Source organism: Tursiops truncatus, chromosome 4 (genome assembly GCF_011762595.2).
Source record: "Tursiops truncatus isolate mTurTru1 chromosome 4, mTurTru1.mat.Y, whole genome shotgun sequence".
NCBI classification, from domain to species: Eukaryota; Metazoa; Chordata; class Mammalia; order Artiodactyla; family Delphinidae; genus Tursiops; species Tursiops truncatus.
The window spans coordinates 130468684-130483045 of record NC_047037.1 but is presented as its reverse complement, the minus strand read 5'-3'; positions in this window follow the sequence as shown (position 1 = coordinate 130483045).

Sequence of the window (14362 nt, the reverse complement as noted above, 5' to 3'; positions counted from 1 at the left end):
TTGATCATGGTGTATGATCCTTTTAATGTGCTGTTGGATTCCGTTTGCTAGTATTTTGCTGAGGATATTTGCATCTATGTTCATCAGTAATATTGGCCTGTAGTTTTTTTGTGACGTCTGGTTTTGGTATCAGGGTGATGGTGGCCTCGTAGAATGAGTTTGGGAGTGTTCCTCCCTCTGCTATATTTTGGAAGAGTTTGAGAAGGATAGGTGTTAGCTCTTCTGTAAATGTTTGATAGAATTCATTTGTGAAGCCATCTGGTCCTGAGCTTTTGTTTGTTGGAAGATTTTAAATCACAGTTTCAATTTCAGTGCTTGGGATTGATCTGTTTATATGTTCTATTTCTTCCTGGTTCAGTCTCAGAAGGTTGTGCTTTTCTAAGAATTTGTCCATTTCTTCCAGGTTGTCCATTTTATTGGCATATAATTGCTTGTAGTATTCTCTCATGACCCTTTGTATTTCTGCAGTGTCAGTTGTTACTTCTCCTTTTTCATTTATAATTCTATTGATTTGAGCCTTTTCCCTTTTTTGATTTTGATGAGTGAGTCTGGCTAATGGTTTGTCAATTTTGTTTATCTTCTCAAAGAAGCAGCTTTTAGTTCTGTTGATCTCTGTGATTGTTTCCTTCATTTCTTTTTCATTTATGTCTGATCTGATTTTTATGATTTCTTTCCTTCTGCCAACTTTGGGTTTTTTGTGTTCTTTCTCTAATTGCTTTAGGTGTTGGGTTATGTTGTTTATTTGAGACTTGTCTTGTTTCTTCAGGTAGGATTGTATTGCTACAAACTTCCCTCTTAAAACTGCTTTTTGCTGCATCCCATAGGCTTTGAGTCATTGTATTACATTGTCATTTGTTTCTAGGTACTTTTTTATTTCCCCTTTGATTTCTTCAGTCATCTCTTCGTTATTTAGAAGTGTATTGTTTAGCCTCTATATGTTTGTATTTTTTACAGTTTCTTTTTTTATGTCTTTATTAAAGTATAATTGCTTTACAATGGTGTATTAGTTTGTATTTTATAACAAAGTGAATCAGTTATACATATATTGTATGTTCCCATATCTCTTCCCTCTTGTGTCTCCCTCCCTCCCACCCTTCCTATCCCACTCCTCTAGGTGGTCACAAAGCACCGAGCTGATCTCCCTGTGCTCTGCGGCTGCTTCCCACTAGCTATCTATTTTACATTGGTAGTATATATATGTCCATGCCACTCTCTCACTATGTCACAGCTTACCGTTCCCCCTACCCATATCCTCAAGTCCATTCTCTAGTAGGTCTGTGTCTTTATTCCTGTCTTACCCCTAGGTTCTTCATGACATTTCATTTTTCCTTAGATTCCATATATATGTGTTAGAATATGGTATTTGTCTTTCTCTTTCTGACTTACTTCACTCTGTATGACAGACTCTAGGTCCATCCACCTCACTACAAATAACTCAATTTCATTTCGTTTTATGGCTGAAGAATATTCCATTGTATATATGGGCCACATCTTCTTTATCCATTCATCAGAAGATGGGCACTTAGGTTGTTTCCACCTCCTGGCTATTATAAATAGAGCGTCAATGAACATTTTGGTACATGACTCTTTTTGAATTATGGTTTTCTCAGGGTATATGCCCAGTAGTGGGATTGCTGGGTCATATGATAGTTCTATTTGTAGGTTTTGAAGGAACCTCCATACTGTTCTCCATAGTGGCTGTACCAATTCACATTCCCACCAGCAGTGCAAGAGTGTTCCCCTTTCTCCACACCCTCTCCAGCATTTATTGTTTCTAGATTTTTTGCTGATGGCCATTCTGACTGGTGTGAGATGATATCTCATTGTAGTTTTGATTTGCATTTCTCTAATGATTAATGATGTTGATCATTCTTCATGTGTTTGTTGGCAATATGTATATCTTCTTTGGAGAAATGTCTATTTAGGTCTTCTGCCCATTTTTGGATTGGGTTGTTTGTTTTTTTGTTATTGAGCTGCATGAGCTACTTGTAAATTTTGGAGATTAATCTTTTGTCAGTTGCTTGATTTGCAAATATTTTCTCCCATTCTGAGGGCTGTCTTTTGGTCTTGTTTATGTTTTCCTTTGCTGTTCAAAAGCTTTGAAGTTTCATTAGGTCCCATTTGTTTATTTTTGTTTTTATTTCCATTTCTCTAGCAGGTGGGTCAAAAAGGATCTTGCTGTGATGTATGTCATAGTGTTCTGCCTATGTTTTCCTCTAAGAGTTTGATAATTTCTGGCCATACAATTAGGTCTTTATTCCATTTTGAGCTTATTTTTGTGTATGGTGTTAGGGAGTGTTCTAATCTCATACTTTTACTTGTACCTGTCCAGTTTTCCCAGCACCACTTATTGAAGAGGCTGTCTTTTCTCCTTTGTACATTCCTGCCTGCTTTATCAAAGATAAAGTGACCATATGTGTGTGGGTTTATCTCTGGGCTTTCTATCCTGTTCCATTGATCTATCTTTCTGTTTTTGTGCCAGTACCATACTGTCTTGATTACTGTAGCTTTGTAGTATAGTCTGAAGTCAGGGAGCCTGATTCCTTCAGCTCCGTTTTTCGTTCTCAAGTATGCTTTGGCTATTTGGGATCTTTTGTGTTTCCATACAAATTGTGAAATTTTTTGTTCTAGTTCTGTGAAAAATGCCAGTGGTAGTTTGATAGGGATTGCATTGAATCTGTAGATTGCTTTGGGTAGTAGAGTCATTTTCACAATGTTGATTCTTCCAAACCAAGAACATGGTACACCTCTCCATCTATTTGTATCATCCTCAGTTTCTTTCATCAGTGTCTTAAAATTTTCTGCATACAGGTCTTTTGTCTCCTTAGGTAGGTTTATTTCTAGATATTTTATTATTTTTGTTGCAATGGTAAATGGGAGTGTTTTCTTGATTTCACTTTCAAATTTTCCATCATTAGTGTATAGGAATGCCTGAGATTTCTGTGCATTAATTTTATATCCTGCTACTTTACCAAATTCATTGATTAGCTCTAGTAGTTTTCTGGTAGCATCTTTAGGATTCTCTATGTACAGTGTCATGTCATCTGCAAAGAGTGACAGCTTTACTTCTTCTTTTCCAATTTGGATTCCTTTTATTTCTCTTTTTTCTCTGATTTCTGTGGCCAAAACTTCCAAAAATATGTTGATTGAGAGTGGTGAGAGTGGGCAACCTTGTCTTCTTCCTGATCTTAGTGGAAATGCTTTCAGTTTTTCACCATTGAGGATGATGTTGGCTGTCGGTTTGTCATATATGGCCTTTATTATGGTGAGGAAAGTTCCCTCTATGCCTACTTTCTGGAGGGTTTTTTATGATAAATGGGTGTTGAATTTTGTCAAAAGCTTTCTCTGCATCTATTGAGATGATCATATGGTTTTTCTCCTTCAATTTGTTAATATGGTGTATCACATTGATTGAGTTGCATATATTGAAGAATCCTTGCATTCCTGGAATAAACCCCACTTGATCATGGTGTATGATCCTTTTAATGTGCTGTTGGATTCTGTTTGCTAGTATTTTGAGGATTTTTGCATCTATGTTCATTAGTGATATTGGCCTGTAGTTTTCTTTCTTTGTGACATCCTTGTCTGTTTTTGGTATCAGGGTGATGGTGGCCTTGTAGAATGAGTTTGGGAGTGTTCCTCCCTCCACTATATTTTGGAAGAGTTTGAGAAGGATAGGTGTTAGCTCTTCTCTAAATGGTTGATAGAATTCACCTGTGAAGCCATCTGGTCCTGGGCTTTTTATTTGTTGAAAGATTTTTAATCACAGTTTCCATTTCAGTGTTTGTGATTGGTCTGTTCATATTTTCAATTTCTTCCTGATTCAGTCTTAGCAGTTTGTGCATTTCTAAGAATTTGTCCATTTCTTCCAGGTTGTCCATTTTATTGGCATAGAATTGCTTGTAGTAATCTCTCATGATCTTTTGTATTTCTGCAGTGTCAGTTGTTACTTCTCCTTTTTCATTTCTAAATCTATTGATTTGAGTCTTCTCCCTTTTTTTCTTGATGAGTCTGGCTAATGGTTTATCAATTTTGTTTATCTTCTCAAAGAACCAGCTTTTTGTTTTATTGATCTTTGCTATTGTTTTCTTCATTTCTTTTTCATTTATTTCTGATCTGGTCTTTATGATTTCTTTCCTTGTGCTAACTTTGGGGTTTTTTGTTCTTCTTTCTCTAATTGCTTTAGGTGCAAGGTTAGGTTGTTTATTCGAGATGTTTCCTGTTTCTTCAGGTAGGATTGTATTGCTATAAACTTCCCTCTTAGAATTGCTTTTGCTGCATCCCATAGGTTTTGAGTCTTCGTGTCTCCATTGTCATTTGTTTCTAGATATTTTTTGATTTCCTCTTTGATTTGTACAGTGATCACTTCATTATTAAGTAGTGTATTGTTTAGCCTCGATGTGTTTGTATTTTTTACAGATCTTGTCCTGTAATTGATACCTAATTTCATAGCATTGTGGTTGGAAAAGATACTTGATACAATTTCAGTTTTCTTAAGTTTACCAAGGCTTGATTTGTGACCCAAGATATGATCTATCCTGGAGAATATTTCATGAGCACTTGAGAAGAAAGTGTATTCTGTTGTTTTTGGATGGAATGTCCTATAAATGTCTAATAAGTCCATCGTGTTTAATGTGCCATTTAAAGCTTGTGTTTTCTTATATTTCTCATTTTGGATGATCTGTCCATTGGTGAAAGTGGGGTGTTAAAGTCCCCTACTATGGTTGTGTTAAGGTCGATTCCCCCTTTTATGGTTGTTAGCATTTGGCTTACGTATTGAGGTGCTCCTATGTTGGGTGCATAAATATTTACAATTGTTATATCTTCTTCTTGGATTGATCTCTTGATCATTATGTAGTATCCATTTTTGTCTCTTGTGATAGTTTTTATTTTAAAGTCTATTTTGTCTGATATGAGAATTGGTACTCCATCTTTCTTTTGGTATCCGTTTGCATGGAATATCTTTTTCTATCACTTCACTTTCAGTCTGTATGTGTCTCTAGGTCTGAAGTTGGTCTCTTGTAGACAGCATATATATGGGTCTTGTTTTTGTATCCATTCAGCCAGTCTGTGTCTTTTGGTGGGAGCATTTAATCCATTTACATTTAAGGTAATTATCTATATGTATGTTCCTGTTCTCATTCTCTTAATTGTTTTGGGTTTGTTATTGTAGGTCTTTTCTTTCTCTTGTGCTTCCTGCCTAAAGAAGTTCCTTTAGCATTTGTTGTAAATCTGGTTTGTTGTGCTGAATTCTCTTAGCTTTTGCTTGTTTTTAAAGGTTTTAATTTCTCCATTGAATCTGAATGAGATCTTGCTGGGTAATCTTGGTTGTAGGTTTTTCTCCTTCATCACTTTAAATATGTCCTGCAAGTCCCTTCTGGCTTGCAGAGTTTCTGCTGAAAGATCAGCTGTTAACCTTATTGGGATTCCCTTGTGTGTTATTTGTTGTTTTTCCCTTGCTGTTTTTAATATGTTTTCTTTGTATTTAATTTTTGACAGTTTGATTAATATGTGTCCTGGCATGTTTCTCCTTGGATTTATCCTGTTTGGGACTCTCTGCGCTTCCTGGACTTGATTAACTATTTCCTTTCCCATATTAGGGAAGTTTTCAACTAAAAACTCTTCAAATATTTTCTCAGTCCCTTTCTTTTTCGCTTCTTCTTCTGGAACACCTATAATTCGAATGTTGGTGCATTTAATGTTGTCCCAGAGGTCTTTGAGAGTGTCCTCAGTTCTTTTCATTCTTTTTTCTTTATTCTGCTCTGCAGTAGTTATCTTCCAGGTCACTTATCTGTTCTTTTGCCTCAGTTATTCTGCTACTGATCCCCTCTAGAGTATTTTTAATTTCATTTATTGTGTTATTCATAGTTGCTTGTGTCCTCTTTAGTTCTTCTAGGTCCTTGTTAAATGTTTCTTGCATTTTGTCTATTCTGTTTCCAAGATTTTGGATCATCTTTACTATCATTATTCTGAATTCTTTTTCAGGTAGACTGCCTATTTCCTCTTCATTTCTTAGGTCTGGTGGGTTTTTATCTTGCTCCTTCATCTGCTGTGTGTTTTTCTGTCTTCTCATTTTGCTTATCTTAACTGTGTTTCAGGTCTCCTTCTTGCAAGCTGGAGGTTCATACTTCCCGTTGTTTTTGGTGTCTGTCCCCTGTGGCTAAAGTTGGTTCAGTGGGTTTTGTAGGCTTCCTAGTGGAGGGGACTAGTGCCTGTGTTCTAGTGGATGAGGCTGGATCTTGTCTCTCTGGTGGGCAGGTCCATGTCTGGTGGTGTGTTTTGGGGTGTCTGTGGACTTATTATGATTTTAGGCAGCCTCTCTGCTAATGGGTGGGGTTGTGTTCCTGTCTTGCTAGTTGTTTGGCATAGGGTGTCCAGCACTGTAACTTGCTGGTCATTGAGTGAAGCCTGGTGTTGGTGTTGAGATGGAGATCTCTGGGAGATTTTTGCCATTTATTATTATGTGGAGCTGGGAGGTCTCTTGTGGACCAGTGTCCTGAAGTTGGCTCTCCCACCTCAGAGGCACAGCACAGAGCACAGCTGGGTGCAGCACCAAGAGCCTTTCATCCACATGGCTCAGAATAAAAGGGGAAAAAGTAGAAAGAAAGAAAGAAAGAGGATAAAACAAAAAAAAAGATAAAATAAAATAAAGTTATTAGAATAAAAAATAATTAAGAAAAAAATTAAAAAAGGACAGATAGAACCCCAGTACAAATGGTGACAGCAAAGCTATACAAACAAAATCTCACACAGCAGCATACACATACACACTCACAAAAAGAGGAAAGGGGGAAAAATAATAAATCTTGCTCCCAAAGCCCACCTCCTCAATTTGGGATGATTCATTGTCTATTCAGGTATTCCACAGATGCAGGGTACATCAAGTTGATCGTGGAGCTTTAATCCGCTGCTTCTGAGGCTGCTGGAAGAGATTTCCCTTTCTCTTCTTTGTTTGCACACCTCCCGGGGTTCAGCTTTGGATTTGGCCCCGCCTCTGCATGTAGGTCGCCGGAGGGCGTCTGTTCTTCGCTCTGACAGGACGGGGTTAAAAGAGCAGCTGATTCGGGGGCTCTGGGTCACTCAGGCCGGGGGGAGGGAGGGGCACAATGTAGGGCGAGCCTGAGACAGCAGAGGCCAGCAGGACTTTGCACCAGCCTGAGGCGTGCCGTGTGTTCTCCCAAGGAAGTTGTCCCTGGATCCTGGGACCCTGGCAGTGGCAGGCTGCACAGGCTCCCCGGAAGGGAGGTGTGGAGAGTGACCTGTGCTCACACACAGGCTTCTTGGTGGCAGCAGCAGCAGCCTTAGCATCTCATGCCTATCTCTGGTGTCCATGCTGTTAGCCATGGCTCGTGCCCATCTCTGGAGCTCCTTTAAGCAATGCTCTTAATCCCCTCTCCTCACGCACCAGGAAACAAAGAGGGAAGAAAAAGTCTCTTGCCTCTTTGGGAGGTCCAGATTTTTTCCCAGACTGCCTCCTGGCTAGCTGTGATGCACTAACCCCCTCCAGGGTGTGTTCATGCTGCCTACCCCAGTCCTCTCCCTGTGCTCTGACCGAAGCCCGAGCCTCAGCTCCCAGCCCCGCCCACCCTGGCGGGTGAGCAGACAAGCCTCTCAGGCTGGTGAGTGCTGGTCAGCATCTTTCCTCTGTGTGGGAATCTCTCCACTTTGCCCTCTGCACCCCTGTTGCTGTGCTGTCCTCCACTGCTCCAAAGCCTCCCCCCTCCACCACCCACAGTCTCCGCTTGTTAAGGGGCTTCTAGTGTGTGGAAATGTTTCCTCCTTCACAGCTCCCTCCCACTGGTGCAGGTCCTTTTCCTATTCTTTTGTCTCTATTTATTCTTTTTTCTTTTGCCCTACCCAGGTTCGTGGGGAGTTTCTTGCCTTTTGTGAGGTCTGAGGTCTTCTACCAGCATTCAGTAGGTGTTCTCTAGGAGTTGTTCCACGTGTAGATGTATTTCTGATGTATCTGTGGGGAGGAAGATGATCTCCATGTCTTACTCTTCCACCATCTTCCCCCTCTCTATACAGTTTTCTTTGTATTTAATTTTTGACAGTTTGATTAATATGTATCTTGGTGTGTTTCTCCTTGGATTTATCCTGTATGGGACTCTGTACTTCTTGGACTTCATTGACTATTTCCTTTCCCATATTAGGGAAGTTTTCAACTAAAAACTCTTCAAATATTTTCTCAGTCCCTTTCTTTTTCTCTTCCTCTTGGACTCTTATAAGTCGAATGTTGTTGCATTTAATGTTGTCCCAGAGGTCCTGAGACTGTCCTTAATTCTTTTCTTTCTTTTTTCCCTATTCTTCTCTGCAGTAGTTATTTCCACTATTTTATCTTCCAGGTCATGCATCCGTTCTTCTGACTGAGTTATTCTGCTATTGATTCCTTCTAGAGAATTTTTAATTTTATTTATTGTGTTGTATGTCATTATTTATTTTCTCTTTAGTTCTTCTAGGTCCTTGTTAAATGTTTCTTGTATTTTCTCCATTTTATTTCCAAGATTTTGTATCATCTTTACTATCATTACTCTGAATTCTTTCTCAGGTAGACTGCCTATTTCCTCTTCATTTGTTAGGTCTGGTGGGTTTTCATCTTGCTCCTTCATCTGCTGTGTTTTTGTGTCTTCTCATTTTGCTTATCTTACTGTGTTTGGGGTCTCCTTTTTGCAGGCTGCAGGTTCGTAGTTCCCAGTGTTTTTGGTGTCTGCCCCCAGTGGCTAAGGTTGGTTCAGTGGATTGTGTAGGCTTCCTGGTGGAGGGGACTAGTGCCTGTGTTCTGGTGGGTGAGGCTGGATCTTGTCTTTCTGGTGGGCAGGACCATGTCCGGTGATGTGTTTTGGGGTGTCTGTGAACTTACTATGATTTTAGACAGCCTCTCTGCTAATGGTTGGGGTTTTGTTCCTGTCTTGCTAGTTGTTTGGTATGGGGTGTCCAGCCCTGGTGCTTGCTGGTCATTGAGTGGAGCTGGGTCATAGCATTGAGATGGAGAGCTCTGGGAGAGCTCTTGCTGATTGATATTATGTGGAGCTGGAAGGTCTCTGGTGATCCATGTCCTCAACTCGGGTCTCCCACCTCAGAGGCTCTGATCTGACACCTGGCTGGAGCACCAAGACACTGTCAGCCACATGTCTCAGAAGAAAAGGGAGAAAAAAAAAAGAAAAAAAAATACAATAAAGTTATTAAAATAAAAAATTTTAACTATTAATATAAAAATACAAAATAGTAATAAAAAAAGAAAGGAAGACAGCAAGCAAACCAGTAAACAAACCCACCAATGATAACAAGCACTAAAAACTATACTAGGATAAACATAAAAATCAGAAACTAGTCAGTCACATACAGCATTTCCCAAGTCTACAGTTACTTCCAGTGTCCACTGCCTCCATTTTGTGATGATTCATTGTCTATTCAGGTATTTCACAGAGGCAGGGTACATCAAGTTGATTGTGGAGATTTAATCTGCTGCTCCTGAGGCTGCATGGAGAAATTTCCCTTTCTCTTCTTTGTTTGCACAGCTCCTGTGGTTCAGGTTTGAATTTGGCCCTGCCTCTGCATATAGGTCACCGTCTGGTGTCTGTTCTTCACCCAGACAGGAGGTGGTTAAAGGAGCAGCTGATTTGGGGGCTCTGGCTCACTCAGGCTGGGGGGAGGGAGGGGTACGGAATGTGGGCCGAGCCTGCAGTGGCAGAGATCGGCATGACGTTGCAACACCCTGAGGCACGCCATGTGTTCTCCTGGGGAAATTGCCCCTGGATCACAGGACCTTGCCAGTGGAGGGCTGAACAGGCTCTTGGGAGGGGAGGTGTGGATAGTTCTGTGCTCGCACACAGGCTTCTTGGTGGCTGCAGTAGCAGCTTTAGCATTTCATGCCCATCTCTGGTGTCTGCACTGATAGTCGCGTCTCGCTCCTGTCTCTGAAGCTCATCTAGGCGGTGCTCTGAATCCCCTCTCCTCGTGCACCCCGAAAAAATGGTCTCTTGACTCTTAGGCTGGTCCAGACTTTTTCCTGGACTCCCTCCCAGGCTAGCCGTGGTGCACTAACCTCCTGCAGTCTGTGTTCACGCCACCAGTCCTCTCCCTGTGCTCCGACCGAAGCCCAAGCCTCAGCTCCCAGCACCCCCCCGCCCCGGTGGGTGAGCAGACAAGCCTCTCAGGCTGGTGAGTGGTGGTCTGCACCGATCCTCTGTGTGGAAATCTCTCCACTTTGTCCTCTGCACCCTTGTTGCTGTGCTCTCCTCTCTGGCTCCAAAGCTCCCCCCCCCACTCCCTCCCCCCCGTCTCTGCCAGTGAATGGGCTTCCTAGTGTGTCCAAACTTTTCCTCCTTCACAGCTCCTTCCCAGAGTTGCAGGTCCCATCCCTATTCTTTTGTCTCTGTTTCTTCTTTTTTCTTTTGCCCTACCCAGTTATGTGGGGCATTTCTTACCTTTTGGGAAGCCAGTAGGTGTTCTGTAGGAGTTTTTCCACATGTAGAGGTATTTTTGTTGTATATGTGGAGAGGAAGGTGATCTCTGCGTCTTACTTCTCCACCATCTTGAAGGTCCTCCTGTTGTATATGACCTTTTTTATGTGTTGTTGGATTAGGTTTGCTAATATTTTGTTGAGAATTTTTACATCTATATTTATCAAAGGTAGTGCCCTTTAATTTTCTTTTTTGATAGTGTCTTTGTCTGGTTTTGTTATCAGGGTGATGGTGACTTCATAGAATGTCTTTGGGAGTGTTCCTTCTTCAATCTTTTGAATGAGTTTGAGAAGGATTGGTATAAGTTCTTCTTTGTATGTTTGGTAGAATCCATGTTTGATGCCATCTGGTCCTGGACTTTTGTTTGTATGGAGTTAAAAAAATTTTTTTTTATTACAGATTCTATTTCATTTCTAGTGATCAACCTGTTCAAGTTATCTATTTCTTCTTGATTCAGTTTTTGTTGGCTGTATGTTTCCAGAAAGTTGTCCTTTTCTTCTAGGTTGTCAAATTTGTTGGCATAAAATTGTTCATAGTTTTCTTTTATGGTTTTTTGTATTTCTGCAGTATCAGTTGTGATTTCTCCTTTTTCACTTCTTACTTCATTTATCTGGGTCTTCTCTCTTTTCTTCTTGGTGAGCCTGGCCAGAGATTTGTCAATTTTGTTTACCCTTTCAATCAGCTCTTGGTTTTATTGATTTTTCTATTATTTTGTTTTTTAAAATCTCTATTTCCTCTCTAATCTTTATTATCTCCTTCCTTCTGTTGACTTTAGGTTTTGTTCTTCTTTTACTAACTCTTTTAGGTAGTGGATTAGGTTGTTTGAGATTTTTCTTGTTTCATATAGAAGTTCTGTATTGCTATGAACTTCTAGTAAGTGCTTTTGCTGCATCCCATAGATTTTTGTATGGTTTTCATTGTCATTTGCCTCAAGGAATTTGTATATTTCTTCTTTGATTTCCTCCTTGACCCATTGGGTTTTTTTTTGTTTTTTTTTTTTGTGTGGTACGCGGGCCTCTCACTGTTGTGGCCTCTCCCGTTGTGAAGCACAGGCTCCGGACGTGCAGGCTCAGCGGCCATGGCTCACGGGCGCAGCTGCTCCACAGTATGTGGGATCTTCCCGGACTGGGGCACGAACCCATGTCCGCTGCATCGGCAGGCGGACTCTCAACCACTGTGCCACCAGGGAAGACCACCATTGTTTTTTTAGTAGCATGTTGTTTAGTCTCTGTGTAATTGTTTTCTTCTTTTTCTGTGGTTGATTTCTAGTTTCATGCTGCTGTGGTCAGAAGAGTTGCTTGAAATAATTTGTATATTCTTAAATTTGTTGAGGTTTGTTTTATGCCCTAATATGTGGTCAATCCTAGGGAATGTTCCATGTGCACTTGAAAAGAATGTGTATTCTGGGTTTTTCTTTGGATGTAATGTCCTGAAAATATCAATGAAATCTAACTGTTCTATTGTATCATTTGGGATCTCCATTGCCTTATTGATTTTCTGTCTCAAAGATCTATGTGTTGATGTGAGTGGGGTGTTAAAGTCATCTATTATTATTGTATTCTTGTCAATTTCTCCCTTTAGGTCTGTTAGTGTTCGTTCTATGTATTTGGGTGCTCTTATATTGGGTGCATATATATTGATGAGTGTAAAATCCTCTCTTTGTATTGATCTTTTTACCATTATATAGTGTTCTTCTTTATCTTTCTATAACATTTGTTTTAAAGTCTATTTTGTCCAGTATGAGTATTGCAAACCCTGCTTTCTTGTCATGTTTTCATCCCCTCACTTTCAATCTGTGTGTCCTTTGACCTAAAGTGTGTCTCTTGTAGGCAGCTTATTGTAGGCTCTTGTATATATATATATATGTGTGTATATATATATATATATATATATATATACACACACACACACATATATATATATATTTTAATCCAATCTGCCATTCTGTATCTTTTGATGGCAGCATTTAGTCCATTGATAGATATATATTTATTGCCATTTTAAACTTTGTTTTCCCATTGATTTTGTATTTCTTCTTTGTCCCTTTTTCTTTTTCCTTTTGTGGTTTGATGATTTTCTTTTGTATTATGCTTATGTTCTCTTCTTCTTATGAATCTACTGTATGTTTTTGATTTGTGGTTGCTCTGTTTTTCAACTATGTTAATCTCTTTCTGTATCTACTTGCTTTAGATTGGTAGTCATATAGGTTCAAACACATTCTAGAAAAAAAAGTGTACATTTTCTTACTCTCCTTCCCCACATCTTATGATTTTGATGTCCTCTTTTACATCTTCATGTTCATGATTTTGCCATTCATTGTTACTATCATCACTTTCACAGAATTTTTTATTATTATTTTTAAATCTGTGTACTGGCTTATTTAACTGATTTACTTTCCAATTGTGATTTTCTCTTTCCTATAACTTCTTTTCTATTTAGAAGAGACCTTTCAATAATTCCTTTAGGATAGGTTTAGTATTGCTGTATTCTTTTAGTTTTTGCTTGTCTGAGAAATTCTTTATCTCTTTCTGTTAAATGATAATCTTGCTGTGTAGAGTATCCTAGGTTGCAGATTCTTCCTGAATATACCTTGCCACTCCCTTCTGGCCTGCAGTGTTTCTTTGGAGAAATCAGCTGGTAGCCTTATGGGGTTCCCTTGTAATTAACTCTTTGTTTTTCTCTTATTCCTTTAGAGTCCTCACTTTAACTTTTGCCATTTTAATTATAATGTCTTAGTGTAGGTTTGGGTTTATCTTGTTTGGGATCCTCTGTGCTTCCTGTACCTGGATATCTGTTTCCTTCTTTAGATTTGGGAAGTTTTCAGCCACAATTTCTTCAAATACGTTTTCAATCCCCTTTTCTCTTTCTTCTCCTTCTGGGACTCTATTATGCATAGATTGGCATGCTTTGTATTATCCCATAGCTCTCTTATATTTCTTTCTTCTTCTTTTTTTTTTTAGTTTCCATCTGTTGTTCTAATTGGGTGATTTCCATTATTCTATCTTCCAGATCACTTATTCATTCTTCTGCATTATTCGTCTGCTATTCATAGCATTTAGTCCAGCTTTCATCTCTGCAAATGAGTTTTCTCATTTTTCTTGGATCCTTCTTATAGTTTCTAGTTCCTTTGTATAGCTATCTGCATTTTTGTTGATAGCTTTTAATTCCTTCAGTAATTTTATTATTATCTATTTTTTGAACTCTGTGTCTGTCTATTAGACTGAAGAAGTCTGTTTCATTGTTCTTTCAGGGGAATTCTCTTGATATTTTAATTGGGAGTGTTTTTTCTGCTTCTTCATTTTACTTATATTTATTTCTCTTCCTCTATGTGTTTAGGAGAAACAATTATCTACTGTAGTCTTGGAGGGCTATTTTTATATAGGAGTGTCTCTTTGTAGCCTGCATGGTTTAATATTTTTTTGGTGAGAGGGTGGTTTTTAGTATGGATGCCTATTGCCTCTTTCCTCAGTGTATACTGGCCAAAATCCTACCTGTGCTCCTTCAAGTCTGACCACAGGCAATTGCAAAGCTTCTCCTGGCAGGTTCTACAGGAGAGGCTGCTGTGTCCACGCTAGCCTCAGTGCACAGTTGGTGTACTGAGGTCCCTGAAGGGAGCTGCAGTCAAGGACTCAGGTCTCTCTGATTCCTCCATCTCCATCCCACCATCCAAGCTCATTCATATTCCTCCATCTCCATCCCACCGTCCAAGCTCATTCATATTCCTCCATCTCCATCCCACCGTCCAGGCTCACTCATATATCTGTATTTAACTACATTCCCAGCCCAGACACATCCAGTTGGGGGGAGTCTCCTTTTCTGGAGACTTAACAGAGACATTTTTCAGGCACCTCCACCAAGACTTTCCTCTCTGGGGGGGCCTTGACTAAAAGGATCTTCTC